Source organism: Otolemur garnettii, unplaced genomic scaffold (genome assembly GCF_000181295.1).
Source record: "Otolemur garnettii isolate 467f Iridium unplaced genomic scaffold, OtoGar3 scaffold00174, whole genome shotgun sequence".
In the NCBI taxonomy this organism is placed as follows: domain Eukaryota; kingdom Metazoa; phylum Chordata; class Mammalia; order Primates; family Galagidae; genus Otolemur; species Otolemur garnettii.
This window is the reverse complement of record NW_003852569.1, coordinates 2,915,125-2,922,153: the sequence shown is the minus strand read 5'-3', so window position 1 is coordinate 2,922,153 and position 7,029 is coordinate 2,915,125. Positions and strand designations below refer to the sequence as shown.

General features: G+C 43.1%; 1 pseudogene; it reads left to right on the top strand.

Annotated features, from left to right (window-relative positions):
• The first annotated feature begins 2,084 nt into the window (after positions 1-2,084).
• On the top strand, positions 2,085-5,351 carry LOC111728625 (annotated as a pseudogene).
• The last annotated feature ends 1,678 nt before the right edge of the window (positions 5,352-7,029 follow it).

Sequence of the window (7,029 nt, the reverse complement as noted above, 5' to 3'; positions counted from 1 at the left end):
ATATGGGGCTGGCGCCCTACTCACTGAGCCACAGGCACTGCCCTGCTCTTTTTAGTTTTGCTTATGCTATTTTACTACCTTATCCAAGAGGACTTTCCCTCCTCTGGAATCTCAGCACTTGTTAAATGTTCTATTCATTTAGCATTTACCTTGTGCTGAGTTACAATACCTCACAATGTTATTTAATTCTGATTCCTCTCCAACAGATTGGCATTTCTTAGAGACAAACCAAGTCAATAACTTTTTTTTTTCTGATATCACTCATAGGATATGATGTAGTGCTGAGCACACAGTGGGCATCTGAGATATGTTTAATAATTTATTACATCTCAAGTCTCAGGAAGTAGTTTCAATTCATACTTTCACTAGGAAATAAAGAGTTTGGTTGATGCTTTCCTGGGAAATAGGTGATGCAGAAGAATTAACAGATAACTGCAGACTGCTGTTTCTCTTTTAACTTCCACTCTTCCAAACTAGTTAATCTGCAGTCAACAAAATTAAGCCACTGCAACTAATGCATTTTCTCCAGAGTTCAGAGAACCACCAGAAATCGTTCTTACTCATATCTCTAAGAAATCCTGTCCCAGAAAACCATCCAACAGGGTCACTACTATTCCGCTTAGCTCCAAAGAACACCAAAACTTCTAGATGCCTACTGTGCTGATATCCTTCAGGAACTCTCCTGGTCAGTGCGTTTTAAGGCAAGGTAAATTTTAATATTAGAGTTAGGGGATATGTGTTTATATATTTGTATTCTGTCTATAGCTCTAAATACTCTTGTAAAGGAAAAAGACTGACTTTTATTGAGGTTAAGTGAGGTAAGTGAAAGATGGCCATTAGTAATTTCTCCCATCCCATGCACACATGGCATTCTTCCCATTAAGAAGTGAGATCTGTTTCTGCTCCCCTTGAATCTGGGCTAGTCTCATGATTTGCTTTCACCAATAGAATGTAGTAGAAACAACTCTGTGCCATTTCTGGGCCTACCCCTTAAGAAAACTGTCAGTTTCTGTTTTGTTCTTTCAGGAGCCAGTTTTCATATAAAGAAGTTCAACCAGCCAATTGAAGAGAAAAGCCACTGTATTTCTCATTGAAGAGAGAGAGAGGCCCTGGGGAATGAAAGACCATAAATGGAAAGAGAGCCCAGATATCCCTTTCCTGTCCCAGACACCCACTGGAGGCACCAATCATGTAAAAGAAGCCGTCCTGTGTCCTCCAGTACTTTGTCAAGCTGACCCAACCAAGACCACAGAGTAGAGATGGGCTATTTCACCATGTCCCACCCAAATTTCAGAACCTTGAGTAAACAAAGCCTGGTTGTTGTTTGTTTTAAACTACTCAGTTTTGAGATGGTTTGTTAGCTACCAATACATAATTAAACAATAGCAGCAATAGATAACTAAAACAAGGGATATACCCAAGGTCCTATAATTAGTAATTTGTAAAGATTAATTTCAAATCCAGTTCCTCTGATACAAGTTCAGTCTTTCTCAAAAAATGACCAATACAATCCTATTTAACTCTTGAGTGCAAAAAATATTCTGCTCCCCTAAAATATCATTCTTACTTCCTATTAATGCTCAACATGCTGCAAACAGATATTTGGTCTTATGACCCCTTTTGAGATATTAAAAATTCCAGAGTAACTAGTATATATACTTGATTATTTTGTTAGGACTCAGTTAAAGATATTTATGAGATTTTTAAGAAAAGATTTTGATTATACCATGAAAACTATAAAATGATTGAACTATTCCACATTTTTCAGGTTTTCTTCAGTCTCATTCTTTATTTTGAGATCTTCTCTGCAGAGATCGTCTATTAATGGTGAAGTGCAGAGGGCTACATGTTGTTACAGTAAACTCTTGATTTTTCCATATGAATACAAAATTCTGGGGAATATCTACAAAAACTTGAAAGTCTAGGTTGAGAGAGGAAGCAAGTGGGAAAAGGAAGGCAGTAGGGAGAGAGGGGAGGAAAGGAGGATGGGTGTGCTCTCCCCCAGTGGGCACAATGTAAGGGTATACAGCATACCCTCTGGGTGAAGAGCTCAACTACAACTTGGACTTTACCTAACAAACACAATGTACCCTTATATTGATCTAAAATTTTTAAAAATTCTGGGCGGCGCCTGTGGCTCAGTGGGTAAGGCCAAACCCAGCCCTGGCCAGACTGTAACAAAAAAATAGCTGGGCGCTGTGGCAAGCCCCTGTAGTCCCAGATACTTGTGGGGGCTGAGGCAAGAGAACTGCCTAAGCCCAGGAGTTGGAGGTTGCTGTGAGCCATGATGCCACAGCACTCTACCAAGGATAATAAAAAAAAAAATTTTATATTCTAGGCTTGGAGCCTGTAGCTAAGCGGCTAGGGCCCTGGCCACATACACTGGAGCTAGCAGGTTCGAACATGCCCCAGCCTGCCAAACAATAATGACAACTACAACAACAAAATAGCCAGGCATTGTGGTGGGCACCTGTAGTCCCACCTACCTGGGAGTCTGAGGCAGAAGAATTGCTTAAGCCCAAGAGTTGGAGGTTGCTGTGAGCTGTGATGTCACTCTGCCAAGGGTGACATAATGAGACCCTGTCTCAAAAAAAAAGAAACTAAAAATCAGCGGCACCCGTAGCTCAGTAGGTAGGGCGCTGACCACATACACCAAGACTGGTGGGTTCAAACCCTGCCTGGGCCAGTTAAACAACAATGATGACCTTGCAACCAAAAAATAGCCAAGAGTGTGGCGGGCACCTGTAGTCACAGCTACTTGGAAGGCTGAGGCAAGCTTATCACTTAAGCCCAAGAGTTTGAGGTTGCTGTGAGCTGTGATGCAACAGCACTCAAAGGAGGGTGACATAGTGAGACTCTGTCTCAAAGAGAAAAAAAAAAAAATTAAAAATTCTAGGCTGAGGCTCGGCGCCTATAGCTCAACCGGCTAAGGCGCCAGCCATGTATACCTAAGGTGGCGGGTTCGAATCCCCAGCCCGGACCCACCAAACAACAATGACGGCTGCAACCAAAAAATAGCCGGGCGTTGTGGCGGGCGCCTGTGGTCCCAGCTACTTGGGAGGCGGAGGCAGGAGACTCGCTTGAGCCCAGGAGTTGGAGGTTGCTGTGAGCTGTGATGCCACGGCACTCTACCCAGGGGGACAGCTTGAGGCTCTGTCTCAAAAAAAAAAAAAAAATTCTAGGCTGAGCTTTCACAGTTTTTGTTGTTGTTGTTGTTGTTATTGTTGTTTGGTTGGTTGGGGGAGGGTTGAGACAGAGTCTTACTTTGTTGCCCTTGGTAGAGTGCCAGGGCATCATTGCTCCCAGCAACCTCCAACTCTTGGGCTTAAATGATTCTCCTGCCTCAGCCTCCCAAGTAGCTGGGACTGTAGGTGCCTGCCACACTCTCGGCTATTTTTTGGTTGCAAGGTCATCATTGTTGTTTAACTGGCCCAGGCAGGGTTTGAACCTACCAGTCTTGGTGTATGTGGTCAGCTCCCTACCCACTGAGCTACGGGTGCCGCTGATTTTAGAAATGAAGGGGTTATTTTTAGAAATGAAGTCTCACTCTTGCTCAGGCTGGTCTGGAACTTGTCAGCTCAGGCAATCCACCCACCTCGGCCTCCCAGAGCACTGGAATTACAGGTGTGAGCCATGTCGCCTGGCCTCAGCTTTCCCAGTTTGAATCACCTCTCCATGTGCAAACTTGTTTTAACACTAGTCAAAGCCAAACAAAATTAGAAGAATAAGTCTCCTAGAAACAAATCCATACAATAATCTTAGATTTTGCATTCTAAGGAGTGTTGCATCACTTTGTTTATCCAGTAGCATAGACAATAAATAGTTAAATAAATTTGTAACTTTGGTAACATTACTTTCAAAAAAATAACTTTAAACTTCTGACAATATAATATACGTATTTGCCTGTGTTTCCTCCCAAACTTTACTAAAATAATTTTGAAAGAAGCTGACCCAAATGCAGAAGGATAAAGAGATTGAGTGAGGAGACAGCTAATGAGATAGAGAGAGTTCAACAAAATTTTGAATGAATCTGTGAAGCTGATGAACAGTGTAGTAATGCTGCTTCTTTATGTCTGATGTAACTGGGCCTCTCTTAGCATTTGTTCATCCACTCTAAGCGAACTATTCTGCTCAGCTCCATCCTCCTTGCTTCTGGGAAGGGGAGCCTGCTCAACAGAGCTCTGGGACACTGCCCCAACTCAAGCCTTCTGATTCTGGGGTATAGTCAGCAGGCTCTCATAGGAACCTGTGTGCTTCAGTCTGGGCTCTAACAGTAATAAAGGTGATGTGTTGACATCGATATTTTTTGCTAGATTCTTTTACAAAAAAAGAATGCTATTGTTGGGGTCCCCTTCAAAGTGCCCAATAGATTACAGGTAAGTACCTTAGCAGAGAGGAAAAACTGAAGCCTAGCTGCCTGCAGGGCGTTAAAAGACAAACAGATTTACACTGTAAAACCCACAAAGACCCTGAATTTAGAGGCACTAAGAACCTTTGAAGATAAGGGTGAGGGTAGGGCTAACACAGATTAGGCGTATTAAAAAGCAGCACAGTGGCTCACACCTATAATCCCAACACTTGGGAAGCTGAGGCAGGTGGACTGCCTGAGCTCACGGATTCCAGACCAGCCTGAACCGGGGTGAGACCTCGTCTCTATTAAAATAGCCAGCATTGTGGCAGGTGCCTGTAGTCCCAGCTACTTGGGAGGCTGAGGCAAGAGAATCGCTTAAGCCCCGGAGGTTGAGGTTGCTGTGAGCTATGACATTACAGTACTCTACCAAGGCTGACAAATTGAGACTGTCTCCAGGAATAAAAAAGCAACAACAAAGCAGCTAGTTCCACTTTCCTACTCTGGCAAACACAGGTCAAAATAAATGTACTCTAAACTCAGAGTCACTCAGCATTAACTAAGGCCAAGTTAGACGTGATAAAAACTGGCAAATAAATAAATAAATAAATAAGAATCCAAAGCAGTGTGAAAAGGAGGCGAAAACGACCCCGGGGCCAACCACAGTCCGCAAGTCTCTGTATCCCAGCGTCCAGCACCTCCCTCCGGCGCCCTCTGGCGCCCCCTGCCGCCGGGCCCTGGAGAAAGGCCGAAGGGGATACTGAAGGCTATAAAACCAAGGCGAAGGACAAAACCGCGAAGACTTGTAAGGTTGTCTGCGAAACCAGCGGCTCCAAAGCCAGAGCCCAAGCTGAAAAAGGCCCCTGCAAAGAAGGGAGAGAAGGTGCCTAAAGGGAAAAGAGGAAAAGCTGACGCTGGCAAGAAGGGGAATAACCCTGCTGAAAATGGAGATGCCAACACAGACCAGGCACAGAAAGCTGAAGTTCCTGGAGATGCCAAGTGAAGTGTGTGCGTCTGAGATAACTGGGGACTTCTGGTGGCTGTACAGTGTGAAAAACTATTTTTTAATCAAGTTTTATAAAAATGGAGAATTTTGCTTTACTTTATTTTTAAGCTTATGTTTTTAGCACACAGAACACTTCATTGTTTTTTGGGAAAGGGGCTATTAGACATCACTAATAGGATGTCTCCAAAGCTAGATTGATATGGGGTAGACACCTGTCCCCTGCAGGCTCCCTCTCCGCTCCCAAGAGGATTCCCTGAACCTGATGCACAGCCACCTTGGTACAAATGCCTGGTGGTGTGGAAAGACCAAATTGTTTTTATGCCCTGTTCTCCCTCTCTGCCTTCAGCATAGTGTTGGGACCTGACTCCCAATATTTGGTTATCAGAATGTCAAGGAATCTGTACTTTTCGAGGACATCACTGAGATGCATCAAAAGAGCAGGGGTTCCACGTGGAGATTGTGGATCTTCAGATGAACTCTGCCATTTTCATTTCATTTCCTGAAAGAGAGGATCAGCTTGTGAAAAGTTGTTAAACAACGTACTAAATGTGCCGTGTCAACCCTCACTCTAAACTTTCCCTGTTCAGAGCATCAAAGGAAGACTTCACTGGGTTTTATAGTGGCTTTCTGACTTTTGGTAGACCATGAAAGAAAGTTGTTGTATACTGTTAATGACTGTCTGCCCATGTCCTGCCTGAAATACCATGATTGTTTATGAAAAATATCTTTAATAAAGCTGGATACAATTTGGCGGGGGGGGGGAGGTGTAAAAATCCATATTTCAAACAATGAGAACTATTTCCCTAAACACTTTGCTCGCCTTCGTTCGCCTTGCAGTTGGGTATGCCTTCAGGTAAAAAATTAGAAGTGTTCCTCTGGAGAAGCTGACCAGCTAAAATACCAACTCAGTTAGGGTCATTGACAAATGGGAGGAAACGGTCAGAGCCCTCACCAGGCAGTCTACCAGTTGATAAGTTTCTAAACACAATTACACAGATCTTTTAAATGCCTTATTCTTTTTTTTTTCCAGATTAATATGAGGGTACAAACAATTCAGTTACAATGTTTTCTTCATTTGTTAGGTAAGGTCCCTGTTATAGTTGTGTCCTGCACCCAGGAGGTATGTCATGTATCTTTACATTGTGACCATTAGGTGAGAGCACACCAATTCTGCCCCACCACCACCACCAGCTTTAATTAAATTGAGGCTTTCTTAAATTGAGCCAGTTCATCTACTGGCTCCATATTAGTATTGAGTACATTGGATACTTGTTTTTCCATTCTTGTGATACTTCACTAAAGAGAATGTTCTCTAACTATATCCAGGTTAATACAAAAGGGAAATTAATAAAGAAGTTAATAATATCTTTTTTACAGCTTAATAATATTCCTTTGTATACATATACCACAGTTTATATTAACCCATTCATGGGTTAATAGGCACTTGGGTTGTTTTCTTTTCTTTTTTTGCAGTTTTTGGATGGGACCAGGTTTGAACCTGTCACCTCTGGTATATGGGGCCAGCGCCCTACTCTTTGAGCCACAAGCGCTGCTCGTCACTTGAGTTGTTTTCACATCTTGGTGATTGTAAATTTTTTTTTTTGAGACAGCCTCAAGCTGTCCCCCTGGGTAGAGTGCCATGGCATCACAGCTCACAGCAACCTCCACCTCCTGG